A 21,386-nucleotide genomic window follows, 5' to 3' on the forward strand; every position below is an offset into this window, starting at 1 on the left:
ATCAATAAAATGTAAAGGAAAATGGTCAATAAAACTCTAACATTAGCTTGCCTAGCGAGTGTGATGTTAGGCGCTATCACAGTCCTGCTGGTGGGAATTCCGGATCCTAACAGAAAGATCCATCCCGGAATATATACATCATTGGTTATAAGTCACTCAGTACCGAGAAAGGCTAATCTAGCACTATGAAGAAGATCCATCTCCAGGTATCAAGTACCTCGGACAAGATCCATGTCCAGGAAAGATTTATCCTCAATAATGTCATTCGTGCTCACTGTGGGCGTGATACAGGCTCCGAAAAGGCTCCTACAGCACAAGTGCTATCATAATCATCAATATAACCGCTGCGGCGAGCAGCCCAATCCCATAACTGTCACTCATAATCAGGCTCTCAGCCTCACTAAGTCAACAATCTCTCCAGTCTCACTCACGGGCTCACAATGTCATGAAAACTAGCCTGAAATAATAATATAATGTATTAATAAGTAACAACTGAGACTAAGATATGATATGAAATGCATGGCATGACTGAGTACATAACATCAATGAAATCAGTGAGACGACGGCAAGAAACGACCACTAGGGGTCCCACAGTACCGGCATAAAGCCTAAATATGATATCTAGCATGATTTGCAACTCAATTACATTATCACATGATGAAAACAGGGATAACAACAAGATAGAGTCACTATACAGTGCCATGGAATCAGGTAGGTCACAATTCGCATGGTGCACGCCCGCATGCCCATCACTTGGCATGTGCGTCACCTCAATACCAATCACATAACACATAATTCGGGGTTTCAAACCCACAGAACCAAGTTTGAAAGCGTTACTTACCTCAAACGAATCAAATCTCTACTCTGCAATGCCTTTGCCTCTCAAATCGACCTCCAAATGTCCCGAATCTAGCCACAAGTAGTACAATACAATCAGTAAGGGCCAAATGGATCAATTCCACAAGAAAAATAATAAATCATAGCCAAAATCCGATATTGGCTCAAACACGGCCCCCGGGCCCACATATTAAAATCCGACAAAAGTTATAAAACCCGAAAACCCATTCATTCACGAGTCTAACCATACCAAATATATAAAAATCCGACATCAAATGACCATTCGAATCCCAAAAACTCACTTTCCAAATCACTAGCCTCAAACCCCAAATTTCACCTCAACACCAAAACAATCTAGGTGGCAAAAATAATGGAAAATCAAGATTTATAATAAAAAATGAGTACACGAAACTTACCTCAAAAATACCCTCGAAAATCCTCTCCAAAATTGCCTAAGTGCGAGTCCAAAATGATGAAATAAGACTAAAATCGTGAACCCTTATTTTTAAACATTCTGCCCAGGCTTTTCGCACCTGCGGGCCTTTATCCGCATCTGCTGTCAAAACTTCACTTTTGCGTAAAGTCACTTAAAACACTGCCTCCACTTCTGCGATCGAAAGACTGCATGTGCACACATCACAGGTGTGGAAATAGCATCGCATCTGCGGACAACACTCGCATTTGCACCCTACTGCCCGCTTTTGCGACCATCACAGGTGCGAGAAATTCTTCCCACCTGCGACCTCTGCCAATCTCATCCTTGGCCGCATCTACAATCCCTGCCATGTCCGATTGACCTCAAATTTCGCATTAAAGTCATAAATGACGCCACAAACCTACTCCAACTTTCGTAAATCCAATCCGACCCCGATATCAAAATTTTCACTACCGGTCAAATTCGTCAAAATTCTAAGTTTCGCCAGTTCAAGCCTAATTCTGCTACGGACCTCCAAATCATATTCCGGATGTGCTCCTAATTCTAAAATTACCTAACGGAGCTAACGGAACCATCAAAATCTAAATCTGATGTCACTTACACATAAGTCGACATTCAGTCAACTTTTCCAACTTAAGCTTTCATTTAATAGACTAAGTGTCTCAATTCACTCCGAATTCACTCCGAACCCGAACCAACAAACCCAATAAGTAACAATACAGCTGTAGAACACACAAGATGTAGAAAATGGGTAAACAAGGCTACAACTCTCAAAATGACCGGTCGGGTTGTTACATCCTCCCCTTTTTAAACAAATGTTCGTCCTCGAACGGGTCTAGAAACATACCTGAAGTCTCAAATATGTGTGGATATCTGCTCCGCATCTCCCGCTCAATCTCCCAAGTGGCCTCCTCAGGCTGACTTCACCACTGCACTTTCACAGAAGCTATATCATTTGACCTCAACTTCGAACCTGCCGCTCCAGAATGGCCACCGGCTCCACATCATAAGTCAAATAACCATCAAACTAAACCATGCTGAAATACAAAACATGAGACGGATTGTCGATATACTTCCGAAGCATAGAAACATGAAATACTGTATGTACACTCGACAAGATTAGTGGCAAAGCAAGCTCGTAGGCCACCTCTCCAATCCTTCGAAGCACCTCAAACAACCCAAAAAACTGAGGGCTCAAATTTCCCTTCTTCCCAAATCTCATAGAACCCTTCATGGGTGATACCTTTAGCAGAACCTTTTCCCCGACCATGTAAGACACGTCACGAACTTTCCTTTCAGCATAGCTTATCTATCTCGACTGCGCTGTGCGAAGTTGCTCCTGGATCAATTTCACCCTGTCCAATGCATCCAGAACCAATTCTGTACCCAAAAGCCTAGCCTCACCCGGCTCAAACCAACCCACCGAAAATATACACCGCCTCCTATATAAAGCCTCATGCAGAGTCATCTGAATGCTCGAATGGTAACTGTTGCGGTAAGAAAACTCTATGAGCAGCAGAAACTGGTCCCATGAACCCCTAAAATCAATGACACAAGCGCGTAACATATCCTCCAATATCTGAATAGTGCACTAGGACTATCCGTCCATCTGAGGGTGAAATGTTGTGCTCAACTCAACCTGAGTGCCCTACTCTCGCTGCATGGCTCTCCAGAACTGCGATGTAAATTGCATGCCTCTATTTGAAATGATAGAAACTGGCACATCATGAAAACGAACAATCTCTCGGATGTAAATCCCATCCAGCCGCCCCGAAGAATAAGTAGTACCAATTGGAATGAAGTGCGCAGACTTGGTCAGCCGATCCACAATCACCGAAATAGCATCGAACTTCCTCAAACTCCGTGGAAGCTCAACTGCAAAGTCCATGGTGATTCTCTTCCACTTCCACTTTGGAATCTCTAACCTTTGAAGCAATCCACCCGGTCTATGATACTCGTACTTGACCTGCTGATAGTTCAGACACCGAGCTACAAACCCAACTATATCTTTCTTCATCCTCCTCCACCAATAGTGCTGCCTCAGATCCTGGTACATTTTCGCGGCACCCGGATGGATGGAATACTGTGAGTTATGGGTCTCCTCAAGAATCAACTCCCGTAGCCCATCTACATTAGGCGCACATATCTGTCCCTACATCCTCAATACCCCATCATCACCAGTAGTTACATCTCTCGCATCACCGTGCTGAACCCTATCCTTGAGGACAAGAAAATAAGGATCATCATACTGGCACTCTCTGATGCAATCAAACAAGGAAGATCGAGAAACAACGCAAGCTAGAACCCGACTGGGCTCCGAAATATCCAATCTGACGAACCGGTTGGCCAAGGCCTGAACATCAACTACAAGAGGTATCTTACCAACAAGAAGGAATGCAAGACTGCCAATAGTCACCGCTTTCATACTCAAGGCATCGGCCACCACATTGGCTTTTCTCGGATGGTACAAAATTGTAATATCATTGTGAGCACGTGATTTTTGCCTCACAAGAACTACTCCAAAAGAAATCACAAATAATTTTTCTTTGTATGCAATTTTGAATTTTCGTGGCATTTCGTCTGTGCATGTTTATTTTATCCTAATTAAGGAAAAATACAAAAAAATGGTAATGCAGGTGCATATGCATTTAGGAATTAATATTGTATTTTTAGAATTAATTAATCATTGGTTTATATAAAATGAAAAATACAAACAAAAAATATATACATTTAGGATTTGATTATATAATTTATTCGGCATAAATGGAAAATCATAAAAATATGCTTGTTTGGTATTTTTAAGTTGGACCGTGTGATTTTGTACTTAATCTAATTTTTGTTTAATCTAATTTTGGAATTCAATTTAGGATTTTTAGGTTTTTAATTTTGAAAAAAATTAGTTTTAAAAAAAAAGTAAAAGAAAATGAGTTATAAATGTGAAGGAAAATCGGACCTGGACCGAAATCCAGGCCCAAACCAAATTAACCCCCCCACAGCCCAATCCAAACACCCTTTTGCCCGGTCCAAATCTCATAAGACATCCGAATGACGTCGTTTCACCAGGCGATCAATCACAACCATTGATCCTGCATAATCCAACGGCTCAAAGGCCGTCTCTTTTACCCATTCCCTGGCCCGATCCGTTGCCCGGTTCAAACCGACCCCCAATTAAAACTAAACGACATCGTTCCCCTCAAAGGAATTGATCCAGGCCGTTGATCTCGCTTGATCGAACGGCCAGGATTCATTTTCCCCCCTAGTATATATGCTTAAACTCCTCACCCACCCCCAAAGCCATACCCCCCTTTACCACCTTCGTTTCTGACTTTCAGAGACCAAACATATCCCCACCGTCAACCACCGTGCACCACCCACCAGAAATCGCCTCACGGCGGTTCCGGTGGTCCAAATGACCCCATCTTAACACCATAGCTTCCCCGCGACATCTTCTTTCCAGATCTGATGTTAGTTTCCTTCGAATCAGGCCCCAATATCACGAATCTTCGATCAAAGCTTGGTCTGAAAACCCAACCTTTTCCGATGGCTTCCAAATCAACACCATGGTTTCTCCTGACCATCCTCGTTATGGATGCGGTAGTAGTTTAGGTCGAATCTTCCTGGAACTGCTCGAATCTTCATTCGAAGATTCGAGCAAAACCTAAAACTACCCTAATGTACCCCAAAACCACACCAGTCACTCTCCTGACCTCACTCGTAACCAAACCAAACTTGGTTTGGTTCGAATCTGACCAGAAAGGTTCAAACCCCAAATCAGACCCTCAAGAACCCTAATCAAGGAATCTGTCTAAAATTAAAGGAAGGGTTGGTGTCTAATAGACTTTAATCGAGGTATTCTCAATTGAGAATGCTTCGATTAAAGTCCATTCGACCTCAAGAAAGGTCAAATCCAGTTCAAGATTAGGACGTATTTTGGGGTGAAGATTTAGAGGTATTTTTCCTGCATTTCTTTTGTATTCTATGTACATCTTACCTGTTGTAATAATCTATATAATTTTCCTATTTTTCTTTTACTTAATTCAGTCTCATATGCACTAGACCCATTTATTTGATCAAATTCTAGCATTGTTTCTGTTTGTTATAATTGCTATGGGTTACAATATGTGTAATCGATTCAGTTAAGTTCGTCGATTAGTTATTTTATTATAAATCCATGTTCCTGTTAATGCTGATTGAAACAGCCTGTTTATTTATTTTTGATTGACTGTTATCGTTTGTTTTAGGTAGTCAGTTAAATTAGTTCTCGTCAATTAATTCACTCTTGTTTGTTAAAACAGAAAGTCTGTCAAACGTTGTTGTGTATATTTGATCCGTGGCCATTTGGTTTCAGGGCATTGTCATTAGGATGACAATGAACTTGCATTCTTGATGTTTGCATTCATGTGCATATTGATTAAATATTTCAGTTTCAGTTTTAAGGATTGTGTTAAGTTCTATGTTGTGTTAAGTCTAGATTGATTTAATTCCAAGTTCATTTGTTCCAATTAATTTCTAACCTTAGTCCTTCAGTAATCAGAAATAAGTTTGGGTACAGTTGAAAGTCAGGTTTAATTTTCAAATCTTTGTTAAAGTTGAAAACAGATTTCAGTTTTAAAAAGTTGTAATGCAGTAGTGTTTGTGTTAGGAGGGCAACAATATTAAGGGTTTTCAGGGGCAATTTGGGATTGAAATAGTTAAGTTTATATTTTAATATTAGTGCTTTGTTAATGGGGGTATTAACTAATACATTAATGGGGAACAAAAGGTAATGGGGGCTGTTTAAGTGGAAAAGGCAGTCTTAGTGGCAGATTGTGGAAAATTTCTGATTTTTCAAAGAAGAGAGGGGTCGGGCAGCACCTAGGAGAAAAGAGGATACTTGTATAAAGAGAGGGGAAGGTCTGGACAGAAAAGGGCAGACTGAAAGAGAGAAAAATCTGAAAAATACTGAAAAAGAGAGGAAAAAATTCAGAAAGTAAAAATCAGAACTTTTACACTAAGAGTTAGAGTGTTAAGGCTGAACTTTTACATTAAGAGTTTCAGGCTGCTTTTCTTGAGTGTTTAACAAATCAGGAGTCTGTGTCCTTGCATCTGTCTTTGTTTCATTTTGGTACTGCTGGTTTTCAGTTTTAGTATTTCCTGGATTTACTAGTTGTTGTTGTACTGCTGTGTTGCTGTGTATGCTACTGTTGCTTTCTGTACTGATCCTCATCTTCTTCTCTTTTCTTTCCAAATACCAGGTACACAAATTGATACACTGGTTCTTGTAGGTTAAAACTTGAAGCATGAATACAAAGAAGTGAAGAGTTGAAGTTTTAAATTCATTATAGTTGTCTATTTATTTGTACATGTATTAGAACACCTTTTTCATTAGAATCATGTAAGTGTTTATTTATGTATAATTGGACATGCCTTTTGCAATAGTTTAGTAAGAAAACTTCCCATGTATGTTTAGTTAAAAGGATTGATGATATAGTAACTCTTGTTCTCTTACTTCAGTATTATTTGTTAAATAGCATATATAAAAAGCACGTTAGGCCATTTAGATTATTATCAAACATTCAATAGTTATCTCATTAAACAAATGGTCTATTTCGGAAACTGATAGGAACATTGTTTAATTAGATACCAGTAGTTAATTTAATGCATGCAAATGGTTTAGGATAAAAAAAATTAATTAGATTTCCAAGTTCTTACATTCCAGTAGAACGTCACTTTAAATTTGAAGAAACTTGTTAATAAGATGACACTAATTTTTTACAAGCTATGAATGTGTAGAAACCATTAACTAGCCCTATTGGATTAAGGATGGCCCGGGTCCAGTTTTACCTCACATACATTGGACTTGGGCCCAATAAATGCTAAACGGATCGCCCTTATTGCATCATTTTCAGAATTAACAAATCGTATACGGATCTTAACTAATAACCCGCAAGCATGTAAATAAATTAGGTACTTTTTCTTATTTTATTTTAGAGACGGACGGAAATAGAAAAACATAGTTACTATAGGACGATCCTTTTAAAATAAAATGGAGGTGTGCCTCGCCATAGTAAATCACAAATTGCGGGGCCCTCGGTAAATATTTACTATAAAAATTGCTTTGACTTCGGAATGGACCGTTTAGCAAACTTTCACGGTCCTACCCAAAGTAAATGATACGTTAGTCGCTTTAGGCGCGCCTTTAATAATTTAATTTTCTTAAAACTTGGGTGCACATTTATGTGACCCAAATCAAAATCTCAACAGAGTCGAAATATGTCGATAACCACGGGTACGTTGATGTGACGTGGTTCGAGATATATTTTCACGATGTTGCAATTCTCTATAAAAATAATAATAACAATTAAGTGGTTAAAAGTTGAAATTGCACTATAGTTTTTGAACATGTATTAAAATAAGATATATTAGCCATTACAACAGTTTAAGCGACCGTGCTAGAACCACAGGATTCGGGGGTGCCTAACACCTTCCCTCGGGTCAACAGAATTCCTTACTTAGAATTTTTGGTTCGCAGACTTCATTTGGAAAGTCGAATATTTTCCTCGATTCAGGATTAAATTGGTGACTTGGGACACCCTAAATCTTCCAAGTGGCGACTCTGAAATAAACAAACCAATCCCGTTTCGATTGTCCTTTAATTGGAAAAACTCCTTCACCCCCCGCGGGGGCGAAAAAAGGAGGTGTGACAGTTCTGGCGACTCTGCTGGGGATAAATAAACTCAGAACCACCGGTTCAGGGTTAGAAATTCGATCTTAATAAATTGTTGTGTTTTGGCTTTATTATCTGATATTCCCATATGATTTGTGCTTAATATGCAAAATGATGATTTTTACTACTTTGATATTATTTGAACTGTACATATAAACTGTGCCGAAACCTTCTCTTCTTACCTCCGGGGATGTGCTTACTGGTTAAGACTCCCTATTCTGTTAGTGTCCTACCCTAAATAAAAGAGGCTCGGAAAGTTTCTAAGCCGGCTGGCCTTTTGGTTCCCGGAAAGGAGCTCCTTCCTCAACTCGAGTTGTCCGCTCGGGTGCACTGTCTAGAACAAAGACCCAGGTTGAACCTAGAATAACTTGACTTCATGCCTGATCCCTAGTAGGAACGTTTATTTGCATCATGTTGCATCTGGCTTAGGGGACTCAACACAGGGGTTGGGTCCGTCTAGGACTAGCAACCTGAAATGGAAAAGACCATCCTGATGCATGCTGTTTGTTTTGCACATTTATTTGCTTCAGATCTGCATGCTGACCGGTTTCTGAAATCAAGAATTTTTTTTAAAAATTGTAAAAAAAAATAGCAGTGTAGGTAGATAACTACTTTTTAGAAAAATAAAACCAATGTCCAAGTAGTATCAAAACCCTGCCAAAATTTTGAAAAATGAAAAAAAAAAATTATTTTTAGTTTGATTTATTTGGAAAAAAAAGAGTCTTGTTTACAAGTTTAGTATATGTTGGGCGAACTACGCCGGTTTGATTCCCACAGGACGTGAGATACGTAGGCAACCCTCGCCGGTCCAACCTCCCATTTTTTTGTAAAAAATAATAAATAAATAAAACTGTCAAAATTTTAATTTTTCTGTCATAGAGTCGGGTGATGCCGTTTTTATAAAAAATAGCCGAATGTTCCCAAAAGGAACGCCGGAAAGCTGCCTTTGTATAAATGGTCACTTCTTATTTTTATAGGTTAACTCGCACAACCTTAAAATCTTCGTCCCTGAAGTACTGAAAGGTCGTGTTCGGAAGATCTGGTTTTTTTTTAAGGAAAAATGATCAAATCATTTTTTTAGTCAAATAAATTTTCGCCTGTTTAATCTTATTAATAAATGTGCAGAATGAGCACGACTCAAAATGAACCTTTTTCAATCATGAATAAAATTCCCCTCCAGTTGCGGCTATGGTGGGATGATTTAGGCAAAGAAGGGCATGACGAAATCAAGAAATATCTGAAAGGTCTCACGAGTTTGTTGGATATCAGGACTCGAGGAGATATTATAAGGGCACTGATCCCGTACTGGGACCCTGCGCACAATGTCTTCCATTTCTCGGACTTCGAACTCACCCCAACTTTAGAGGAAATAGCAGGATACGTCGGCAGTGCTGAAATTCCATTAAGGCATAAATACCTAATCGCTCCAAGAACCGTAGCGGTGCACCGGTTTTTGGATTCATTAAAGATAGTTAGAACAATCCATAACCCTGACTTGGGAAAAGGTTTTTGCACTATGAGTTTCATATACCAAAGATATGGTCACATAGGAGGATTCGACAAGCCAGAAAATAAGTTGTGCAGCAAAAGTAACCATCAAAAATGGGATGAACATAGACGGGTTGCTTTCATGATAACCTTCTTAGGGCTCTTAGTGTTCCCAAGAAAAGACGGGAATATTGACATAAAGATAGTTGGGGTCGTTAGTACTTTGCTCACTCAAAAAGATAGCACGATGGCACCCATGATTGTATCTGATATGTTCCGAGCTCTCACGGCCTGCAAAGCCAGAGGAAACTTTTTCGAAGTTTGTAACTTGTTATTACAAATGTGGATGACCGAACACCTATGTCACTGAGCCCAGTTCCTGAGCCATGGATCTTCTGAAAAGACCTGCATAGAGGAGTTCTACACCAGAATTAATGAGGCCCGCCTACCTGAAGTAGTCTCGGCTTGGACCTCATATTTTCGGACCCTCGATGCCAGTCAAATACAGTGGACACTGGGATGGTTACCGATCGACGAAGTCATATACATGCCAGCAGCTAGGCCTTATTTTCTCTTGATGGGACTTAAAAGCATTCAACCTTATGCACCGTATCGGGTTTTGAGGCAACTTGGGAGGTGTCAGATAGTGCCCAAAGACGAGGATCTAAGCACCCAGGTGATTGAGATCAGTTCTGATGGTCAGTTTCCTGAAGCAAGGGTCCGCCAGATTTGGAGACAATGTCAATACTTAGAGGCGAATACTTGTGTGTTGAATCAAGCAAGAGGGGAAGTTTCACCTGGATATCAGGCTTGGTACAAATGGGAAATGTCATCTGGAAGGCCGGCTAAAAGACCTCACCTTCAAGAATTTGCCAAGTCCTCACAAGAGCATTGGGACTGGTTGGCCAAAGAGCGGGAATATTTTGCCGAAATAGGCAAACTGAAACAACAGATTAAGGATCTGAAATTTGAGAACAAAGTGCAGGTTGCTGCCAACAAAGGAGAAAAGAACAGATTAGCCAGAGAAAGCGAGATCCTCAAAGCTCAGATCTGGAAGATGAAAATGGATGCTGACAACCAACTGAGAAGCCGGGCTGATAAAAGGTTGATAGCAGGGTTAAGGAATCAGGTTGCTGAAGGCCGAAAAGACTTGGAAAGATCCAAGGCTAGCATAGCAAGAATACGGGCCAGGTGGGCAAAAGTTACAGCAGCACGGAAAAACCACCTATGGCAAGTGAAAAGGGATTACGAAATGAGTGTTACAACATTGAGAGAAATAAATTCCACTCTCAGTGATCGGGTCCTTAAACAAGCCCAAGATGCTAGAACAGACAGGGAACGCTACTATGATTCAATAGCCCGAATGGAAGAACAAATGGAGAGGTTCCAAGATCATCTCATTGACAATACTCGAATATTGGAACTAAAGAATCAACGAATAGAATAGTTGTGCATAGAAAGTGATAGAATCAGGGGTAGGATCAATAAGATTGGGCGCTACATCACCACGAAGTGCCTAACATGTGAAGAAATGCCCCGTGATATCCTTTTTGCCTCAGTCATGGGTTATGTCCACCAGATCATGGAGGAATTAAAAAGCTTGCAAAGAGGCCTTGGCACCAAAGCCCGCGGAAAGGCCGAATGATGCCTCGCGGGCACCAAAATTCAAGGCTTTAATGTATCCCTAGTTCAATCTTGCACTTGTTTGTTTTTCAGAGTCTGTTTTCTACCCTTATGTTCTCTTCAAACATTGCTAATAGTATGGAGTCTGTATTTCGTTTGTTTTTCTTTCAAATAATAGCTTGTAATAGCATATTTGGGTAATAAAAAGTAAAATTGAGTCTTTATTTTACTTATGGCAGAACTACGCCCGGTCTGATTCATGCGGGGACATGATACGTAGGCAATCTACATAAGATTCGACCACCACCACAAAGATAAAAAGAAAGGGAAAAGTGAATAAATAAAGGATATAAGCCGGAATGACGCATGCAATCAAAGCAAAAACATGTTAGAAATGGTTAAACTGCCCAGGAACATTGCATTCCCTGATATGAAATTGCACTATGTGTTAAACTCTAACGCTAACAAGTTTGTTGTTCCATACCAGAGAAAGAGATTTCAAAACAGTTAGCTCGTTAGAACGTTCTGGCAGATTACCGTTACTACACAAGATCAAAAGGGCCCATTCCGGAAAATATGTCTGGATCGGACAAAAGTGTTGAGGAAGAAAAAACAGAGATGCAAATGATGAAGGAGGAAATGGACAGGTTGAGACAAGAGATTGTTGGGATTCACTTAGCCTGGGCTAAGGGACAAACACCACCAATACTTCCCCCTACTCCTACCCTTTCACTAGCTTGAACTCCGGAATACCCTTCCACTGGTCCATCAGCGAGCTTCCCCATTACTCAATACTATCAAGGAGAAACTTCCTATAATCCCCAAGCTTCACCACCTAAACAAAACCCTCCTCCACCAATAGTTCCTATTTTCGTGGCACCTCCACCAGCCACGTTGCAAAAATCCCCTGATGAACCAGTGTTTCAGGCTCAAGACAATCAATATTATCCTCCTGAACTCACCTTCAAACCTCCCGAGCCATACACTTACACCCCTCACCTTCAGTTCACTACAAAAACTGAAAGGCCAGCAAAAAATCCGGAGCAGGATGAAGTGCTCCGTAAAGTGAAAAACCTGGAGCAATCCTTCAAGAATATGCATGGATTGACCAGCCAAGTTAGTGTGGCCTACAAAGATCTGTGTCCCTTCCCCGATGTTCAATTGCCGGCAGGTTTTAAGATGCCAAAGTTCGACTTATATGAGGGATATGGTGATCCCATGGCACATCTACGAGGTTTCTGCAGTAAGATGAGAGGGGCAGGTGGAAAGGATGAGTTGCTGATTGCCTATTTCGGTCAAAGTTTAAGCGGGTCCGCATTAGAATGGTACACGAGGCAGGATCCTAGCAGGTGGTATACTTGGGATGATCTGGCACAAGCATTTGCAGGTCATTTCCAGTATAACCTTGAGATCGTCCCCGACCGTCTCACACTGTTAAAACTTGAGAAAAAGCCCGGAGAAAGCTTCAGGGAATTCGGATTCCGCTGGAGAGAACAAGCAGCAAGAGTCGATCCGCCAATGAGGGAAAGTGAAATGGTGGACTACTTATTACAAACGTTGGAGCCGACCTATTTTGGTCACTTAGTGACATCGGTTGGTAAATCTTTTAATGAAGTAGTAAAAATGGGCGGCATGGTTGAAGAGGGACTCAGGTCCAACAAAATAATGAGTTATTCGGCGATCAAGGCCATAACTCAGGCTATCCAAAGCGGCACGGGAGGTGCGCTCGGGAGAGAGAGGAGGTCGCAACAGTCGAAGCAGGTACTTGGTCCAGATCAAGAGGTCCAGCCCCTCGCTACCAAACCAGACCCCATTACCCTAACTATCCACACAATCCATACAACCCTCCACAACCATATTATCCACCACAAGAGCCCCATTTCTCCGTCCATCATGCCCAAACTTACACCCAGCCTCCGGCTCGTCCGCAATGGCGTGCGCCGGCTCCCCAACATACATATCCACCTCCACAAAACACATATCCACCACCAAGGGCCTACAGGAATCCTTCAGGGCCAAGCTTCCACTGAAATCAAGCTTTCAGGAATGAAAGGATGCAGAAGCCAAGAACATTCACTCCGTTGGGAGAAACCTATACTACTCTGTTTCACAAGTTGAAGCAGATAGGCCTACTAAGTCCTGTTGAAACTAAATGGCCAAATCCCCTTCCCAGAAATCTGGACCATTCATATTGTTCGGGTGCTCCCGGGCATGATACTGAGAAATCTTGGAAGTTGAAGACTGCCATACAAGATCTTATTGACACAAATAGGATCGAGGTTCAGGCACCAGAGGCACCCAACATCAATGAAAATCTACTACCGGTGCACCATGAAGCCCACATGATCGAACTAGTGCACAAAGGAGGGAAACCAAAAACACCCTCACAAACGGTAATGATGATTCGCGCCAGTTCTAATGAAGAGTCGACCAGTGGAAAGGCAGTGGTACAGTCGGGAAAGGTATATTACAAGCCATTTGTGGTAGTAGGGAAAGGATCGTCTCTTGCTGCAAAGAAGCCAGAGTCAGTTAGAGCAGTGTTGCAGGGAGTAGCAAGCAAACCAATGTTGGTAGTAAAAGGGATCCACGTGGAACCAGTTGTTATCAAGCCAGTTATATAATTGCCGATAATAAGTGAGAAAGTTGTTCTGTGGAGCTACAGTCAAGTGACAGTGACGCATAAGGGGAAGGAGGTTGTGGAAGACGTATGCGAGGCACAGGGGTTAACTCGATCGGGAAGGTATTTGTCTCCCGCAGAATTGAGAAGGGTCAATCCTGAAACAATAAAGAAACCAGTAACAGAGGAAGAAGCAGAGGAATTTTTGAAGAAGATGAAGGCGTAGGATTACTCAATTATAGAGCAATTAAGAAAGACCCCTGTCCAGATTTCGTTGCTATCTTTGTTAATCCATTCGAACGATCATTGTCAGGCCTTAATGAAGATTCTGAACGAAGCATATGTCCCGGACAAGCTCTCAGTGAACCATTTGGAGAAAGTAGCGCACAAGATCTTCGAAGTAAACCGAGTGACATTCTCTGACGATGAGTTACCAGTAGAGGGTACTGAACACAACAGAGCACTCTACCTGACGGTAAAATGCGAAAAATCGGTGGTCACTCGAGCACTAATTGATAATGGGTCAAGTGCCAATATCTGTCCTTTGGCCACTCTGAACAAGCTAAAGGTTGCTGATAATAGGATCCACAAGAACAGTGTCTGCGTCCGAGGTTTTGATGGGGGCGGCATTGACACAGTGGGTGATATCGTACTGGAATTAACCATTGGTCCAGTTGAGTTCACCATGGAATTTCAAGTAATAGATGTGGCAGTGTCGTACAATCTTTTGTTGGAACGACCCTGGATCCATGCAGCAAAAGCAGTGCCTTCTACACTGCATCAAGTGGTCAAATTTGAATGGGATAGACAAGAGATTGTGGTACACGGGGATGACGGTACACACGCCGTCAGTAATGCTATTGTGCCTTTCATAGAAACCGACGATGATAAGGGCCCATGGGTTTATCAGGTTTTCGACGCAGTCTCAGTAGACAAAATTCCTGAGGGCGGGGGCCTTCCACTTCCCAGAATCACAGCTGCAACCTTCATGATAGCCTCAGAAATGTTGAATAATGGGTTGGTACCAGGGAAAGGTCTGGGGGTTGATCTGCAGGGAATGATCCAGCCAGTTTCTTTGCCCAAGAACCTGGAAACATTTGGGTTGGGATTCAAGCCTACTGCAGCGGATATGAAGGGGGCCCGCAAATTGAAGAAAAGAGTCTGGGTCCTTCCTAAGCCAGTCCCACGCCTGTCCAGATCATTTGTCAAAGCAGGGTGCAGAAAGTTGCCGGTCCCGAAAGTTCTCGGACCTCTGATAGGGCCAGACGGAGATTTGAATGAAAGCTTTGGAAGAGAGTTTGCCAACGTCAACATGCTAGAAGCTGGAGAGGGTTCCAGTAAGGCAGACATACAGTTTGTGGGTCCTAAGATCAAGGTCAACAATTGGATGACTACTCCTCTTCCTACTTGGAGGGAGTCCTGGTAGTTGGCTCTGATTTTCCTTTTCTGTTTTCTGGATTATTCCAGGGTTGTAATCCAGATTTATTTTTATTGTGCTCAATAAAGTATAAAACCTTGTTATCTCATAATTCAATAAAATGAAAAATTTCTTCTTTATTTTATTATTTTTAATTTTGTTTCTTTTGTTTCTTTTTCTGAATAGTTCTTTTCATATTGGTTCTAATGACAAGGCATGTACAACGGATCTTCAACCTAGTCTGAAAGATCAATCTGATTCCGAGCTAACCATACAAGAGGTCGATTATGATAATGAATCGGAATCCGACGAGGATGAAGCATTCGAGGAGATAAACAAAGAGTTAAGCCAGTTTGAAGAAAAATGCAAACCCAACTTAAATGACACAGAAGCCATCAATTTAGGGAATGCCGACGATATTAGAGAAACTACAATAAGCATCCACATTGCACCAAATATCAGGGAGGAATTGATCAAAACACTTATTGAGTTCAAAGATGTTTTTGCATGGTCGTATGATGACATGCCGGGGTTAAGCATAGATTTAGTGGTTCATAAATTGACCACTGACCCGGCATGCCATCCCATCAAGCAGAAATTGAGAAAGTTCAAAACAGATATGAGTCTGAAGATTAAAGAGGAAGTAACCAAGCAGCTGCAAGCAAAGGTTATTCGTGTCACTCGATATCCTGATTGGTTGGCTAATGTGGTGCCGGTACCAAAGAAAGATGGAAAGATCAGGGTGTGTGTCGATTACCGCAACTTGAACAGGGCAAGCCCTAAAGACAACTTTCCTTTACCCAACATCCATATCTTGATCGACAATTGTGCCGGACGTGAGATTGGATCTTTTGTGGATTGCTATGCTGGGTATCATCAGATTCTGACGGATGAGGAAGATGCGGAAAATATAGCCTTCATTACGCCATGAGGAACTTATTGCTACCAAGTAAAGCCATTTGGTTTGAAGAATGTTGGGGCGACGTACATGAGAGAAATGACCACTGTGTTTCATGACATGATCCACAAAGAAATTGAAGTGTACGTAGACGATGTAATCATAAAGTCCAAGCATCAGGAAGACCACGTAGCAGACCTAAGGAAGTTCTTTCAAAGACTTCGAAGGTATGATATTAAGCTCAACCCGGCCAAATGCGCATTTGGTGTTCCATCTGGGAAGCTTTTGGGATTCATCGTCAGTCAGCGAGGTATTGAACTGGATCCGTCAAAGATCAAATCTATCCAAGATTTGCCACCGCCGAAGAACAAGACAGAAGTAATGAGTCTGTTGGGAAGGTTGAATTACATCAGTAGATTTATTGCTCAACTCACAGCAACCTGTGAACCCATTTTTCGGTTGTTGAAGAAGGATGCTGCGGTAGGATGGACAGCAGAATGCCAGGAGGCATTCGACCAGATCAAAGAATATTTATCAAATCCACCTGTATTAGTTCCCCTGAGCCGGGGAGACCATTAATTCTTTATCTAACGGTCTTGGAGAATTCGTTTGGTTGCGTGTTGGGGCAACACGACATTACAGGAAGAAAAGAGCAAGTCATCTATTATCTCAACAAGAAGTTTACAGTATATGAGGTTAAGTACACTCAACTCGAGAAGACATGTTGCGCCCTAACTTGGGTGGCCCAGAAATTGAAGCATTATTTATCCTCATATACTACTTATCTCATTTCCCGCTTGGATCCGCTAAAGTACATTTTCCAGAAGCCTATGCCCACAGGAAGGTTAGCAAAATGGCAAATATTACTCACGGAGTTTGACATCATCTATGTGACGAGGACAGCCATGAAGGCCCAAGCGTTGGCAGATCACTTGGTTGAGAATCCTGTTGATGAATAATATGAGCCATTGAGGACGTATTTTCCTGACGAGGAAGTAATGCATGTAGAGGAGTTGGAATTACCTGAGGAACCAGGTTGGAAGCTTTTCTTTGATGGAGGTGCAAATACGAAGGGAGTTGGAATCGGAGCAGTGCTTATTTCTGAAACAGGACATCATTATCCTGTTATAGCTCAACTGCATTTCTATTGTACCAACAACATGGCTGAGTATGAGACATGCATCTTGGGTTTGCGATTAGCTGCAGACATGGATGTCCAGGACATCTTGGTCTTGGGGGACTCGGACCTCCTAGTGCATCAGATTCAGGGTGAATGGGAAACACGGGATTTGAAGCTCATACCATATCGACAATGTTTGCACGATCTGAGCAAGCGATTTCGATCAGTGGAGTTCAGACACATCCCCAAAGCTCACAATGAGGTTGCCGATGCATTGGCCACTTTAGCATCAATGTTGCACCACCCAGACAAAATTCATGTTGACCCGTTGCACATCCAGGTTCGTGATCAGCATGCATATTGCAACATGATAGAGGAAGAAGTGGATGGTGAGCCATGGTTTTATGACGTCAAAGAGTACCTCAGGATGGGGATATACCCGGAGCAGGCCACCGGAGATCAAAAAAGAGCCATTCGGCAATTGTCAAGTGGTTTCTTCCTCAGTGGAGGAGTGTTGTACAAAAGAACCCCAGATTTGGGATTGTTGAGATGTATAGACGCCAGTCAAGCCACGACAGTTATGACAGAGGTACATGTTGGAGTTTGTGGGCCACATATGAGTGGATACGTATTGGCGAAGAAGATTCTTCGAGCAGGGTATTATTGGCTCACTATGGAGCATGATTGTATCAATTTCGTGCGGAAATGCCATCAATGTCAGATACACGGAGATTTGATTCATTCTCCGTTGACAGAATTGCATGCAATGTCAGCGCCATGGCCATTTGTTGCATGGGGCATGGATGTCATTGGACCTATTGAGCCGGCAGCTACCAACGGTCATAGGTTCATTCTGGTGGCCATCGACTATTTTACTAAGTGGGTTGAAGCTAAAACTTTCAAGTCGGTAACCAAGAAAGCAGTGGTGGATTTTGTTCACTCCCATATCATCTGTAGATTTGGGGTCCCAAAAGTGTTCATCACGGATAATGGTGCTAATCTTAACAGCAATTTGATGAAAGAAGTATGTCAACAGTTTAAGATTACACACCGTTATTCCACACCATATCGTCCCAAGGTGAATGGAGCTGTTGAAGCAGCCAACAAGAATGTCAAAAAGATACTGAGGAAGATGGTAGAAGGATCCAGGCAATGGCATGAAAAATTACCATTTGCATTGTTGGGTTATCGCACTACCGTCCGGACTTCAGTAGGTGCAACCCCTTATTTGTTGGTATATGGAACTGAAGCAGTAATACCGGCGGAAATTGAAATTCCATCCCTTCGGATTGTCGCTGAGGCTGAGATTGATGATGACGAATGGGTCAAAACCCGTTTGGAGCAGTTGAACTTGATTGATGAAAAGAGATTGGCAGCTGTGTGTCATGGCCAGTTATATCAAAGGAGAATGGCAAGAGCCTACAACAAGAGGGTGCGCCCCAGAAAATTTGAAGTGGGGCAACAAGTGTTGAAACGAATCCTGCCACACCAAGCAGAAGCAAAGGGCAAGTTCGCCCCGAATTGGCAAGGACCATTCATTGTAACCAGAGTGTTGTCCAATGGCGCTTTATGTCTAACAGATATCGAAGGGAAATGCGTCGGCATGGCTATCAATTCCGACGCAGTTAAGAGATATTATGTATGATCGCTTTTGATTGTAATTGTCATTTGTTTGTGGTTGGCATTTATCGGAGAATGAAATGACGGAGGCAATTCTTTCTTCTATCCAAACACTTTAACCTTTGTTTACCCTTTTGAGCCTTATTTATTCTTTCATATCCCTCTTTTGGAATCAGTAATTAAAATAAAAGATAAAAAGAGAGAAAAACAATAATAAATACAAAAGAAAAATCACAAGAAAAACAAAAGAATTGGGAACTACGTTTGACCTGATTCCTCAAAGAAGGATACGTAGGCGCCTCACGGCTCGGTCATAGTGTAACCAAAAAATAAAAATCCCCAAGCAAGAAGAACTGGGGCAGAAGTTGTGAAAAGAAGTTTGATTCCAAGAGTTGTACTGTTTCACCCCTCCAAATTATTTTAAACTTTTGATACCCCTTTTCCTTTTAGCCATACACAAAAAACCATATTGATGTCCAAAAAAGACTCCTAATCAGTATCCGAGAAGTGCCAAGTTCATGCACGTGGAAGTGGGAACAACACTCTGATCCCCAGCAGAGAAGAGGATAATAAACTGGAAATGAATTGATAGCCGAACAAATCCCCAACAAAGAGCGTCATATCGACAACTCTCCAATCCCCAGCTGAAAAATAAAATAAAATGAGAGAGTCTTATCGGTGAAAACCTTCACAGACACCATGAGGCGATGGTAGTTGAGAGAAATGAGAGAGTCTTATTAGTGAAAACCCCTCGAAGGGCACTATGAGGCGACAAGGCGAGATTGGCGAAAAAGGTCCACATTTGGCAAAAGTTGAGTATTTATTTATCCCCAGTGAGATGAGGCCATCCGAAAGATTGATTGATACGAACAGACTGGGTTGATCAATCCGGAATGCACGACATGATCGTTGGGATGGGTTATATCATTCAGATAAGTTCTTTTCTTTTCTTTTTCCCCAGCGTTTGTTCAGAAAGACTTCTTTTTCTATCTTTAAAATTATCACTCTTTCATTGCTTAGTTTAAAAGATTTTACTTCCCCAACAGTTTATTTTTCAAAAGGAGTTTCAGAGCTTACTACCAGTTGCCAAAATAGTGCAAGGCAAAATGCGAATAGGACAAGCCAAAGATAAGGCGACAAAGCGAAAAGAAGTTTGTCGCAAGACCAAATGATGAATGGGTTTAGATCCTAAGAGGCCCAAAATTCCAAGAGAAGTTATGGATCAAATTCCAAGAGGATCCCCAGCAGATTTGCGAGATACCGGAACAACTCCGACAGATCCTCGACCAAGTTCCACAATGGCCGGACAACACAGAGCGGGGAAAAGAAAAACCATCCCCAGCAGGGGTATCATCCTCAGCAAATAATATCATCCCCAGCAAGTTTTGTAACAAAGCAGGGAAAAGAAAAAGAGAAAATCGTCCCCAGCAGAAGTGGCACAACCACTTGCCCCGTTTTAAACTAACAAATTTTTCTTTGATTTAAAACAGGGAAAGGAAATATTATTGACAACAAGAAGCAGGGTCACAAAGAAGATTATCAAACTGGGGCAGAAAATTTTCTCTCATTACGAAAATTTTCTTGAAATCAGATAGCCATTTGGAAAAAGAGAAGATAGTACAGATTTTAAAGGAATTAAAATTCCCCAGCAATACACGAGAAGGGAAAGACAGGTTTCAAAGAAAGGCAATCTTGGAAGAAGCAAGAAAACCCAAAGGGGTAAAAGCAATGACCTTTGAATCAATATCATCCCCACCATTGTTAAAAGGAGGAAGATAAATCCCCAACAGTGTTATTCCCAGCGGTTTTCACAAGAACAAAACACCAGTTTGCAAGGAAACAGTTGAAGAAGTCAGGAGCCCGCCTATAGAACGGAGGTTGTTATTTTAAATTGAAGAAGTCAGGAGCCCGCCTGTAGAACGGAGGTTATTTATTTTAAGTTGGAGAAGTCAGGAGCCCGCCTGTAGAACGGAGGTTGTTATATTAAATTGAAGAAGTCAGGAGCCCTCCTGTAGAACGGAGTTTGTTATTTTAAGTTGGAGAAGTCAGGAGCCCGCCTGTAGAACGGAGGTTGTTATTTTAAGTTGAAGAAGTCAGGAGTCCGCCTGTAGAACGGAGGAGTCAGGAGCCCGCCTGTAGAACGGAGGTTGTTTATTTTAAGTTGGAGAAGTCAGGAGCCCGCCTGTAGAACGGAGGTTGTTATATTTAAGTTGGAGAAGTCAGGAGCCCGCCTGTAGAACGGAGGTTGTTATTTTAAGTTGAAGAAGTCAGGAGTCCGCCTGTAGAACGGAGGTTGTTATTTTGAGAAAGTTAGAAGTCAGGAGCTCGCCTGTAAAATGGAGGTTGTTATATTTTTAAGTGGTTGAAGTCAGGAGCCCGCCTGTAGAACGGAGGTTGTTATTTTAAGTTGAAGAAGTCAGGAGCCCGCCTGTAGAACGGAGGTTGTTATTTTCAAGTTGGAGAAGTTAGGAGCCCGCCTGTAGAACGGAGGTTTTTATTTTAAGTTGGAGAAGTCAGGAGCCCGCCTGTAGAATGGAGGTTGTTATTTTAAGTTGAAGAAGTCAAGAGCCCGCCTGTAGAACAGAGGTTGTTATTTTAAGTTGAAGAAGTCAGGAGCCCGCCTG

The sequence above is a fragment of the Nicotiana tabacum genome, chromosome 5 (assembly GCF_000715075.1).
Source record: "Nicotiana tabacum cultivar K326 chromosome 5, ASM71507v2, whole genome shotgun sequence".
NCBI classification, from domain to species: Eukaryota; Viridiplantae; Streptophyta; class Magnoliopsida; order Solanales; family Solanaceae; genus Nicotiana; species Nicotiana tabacum.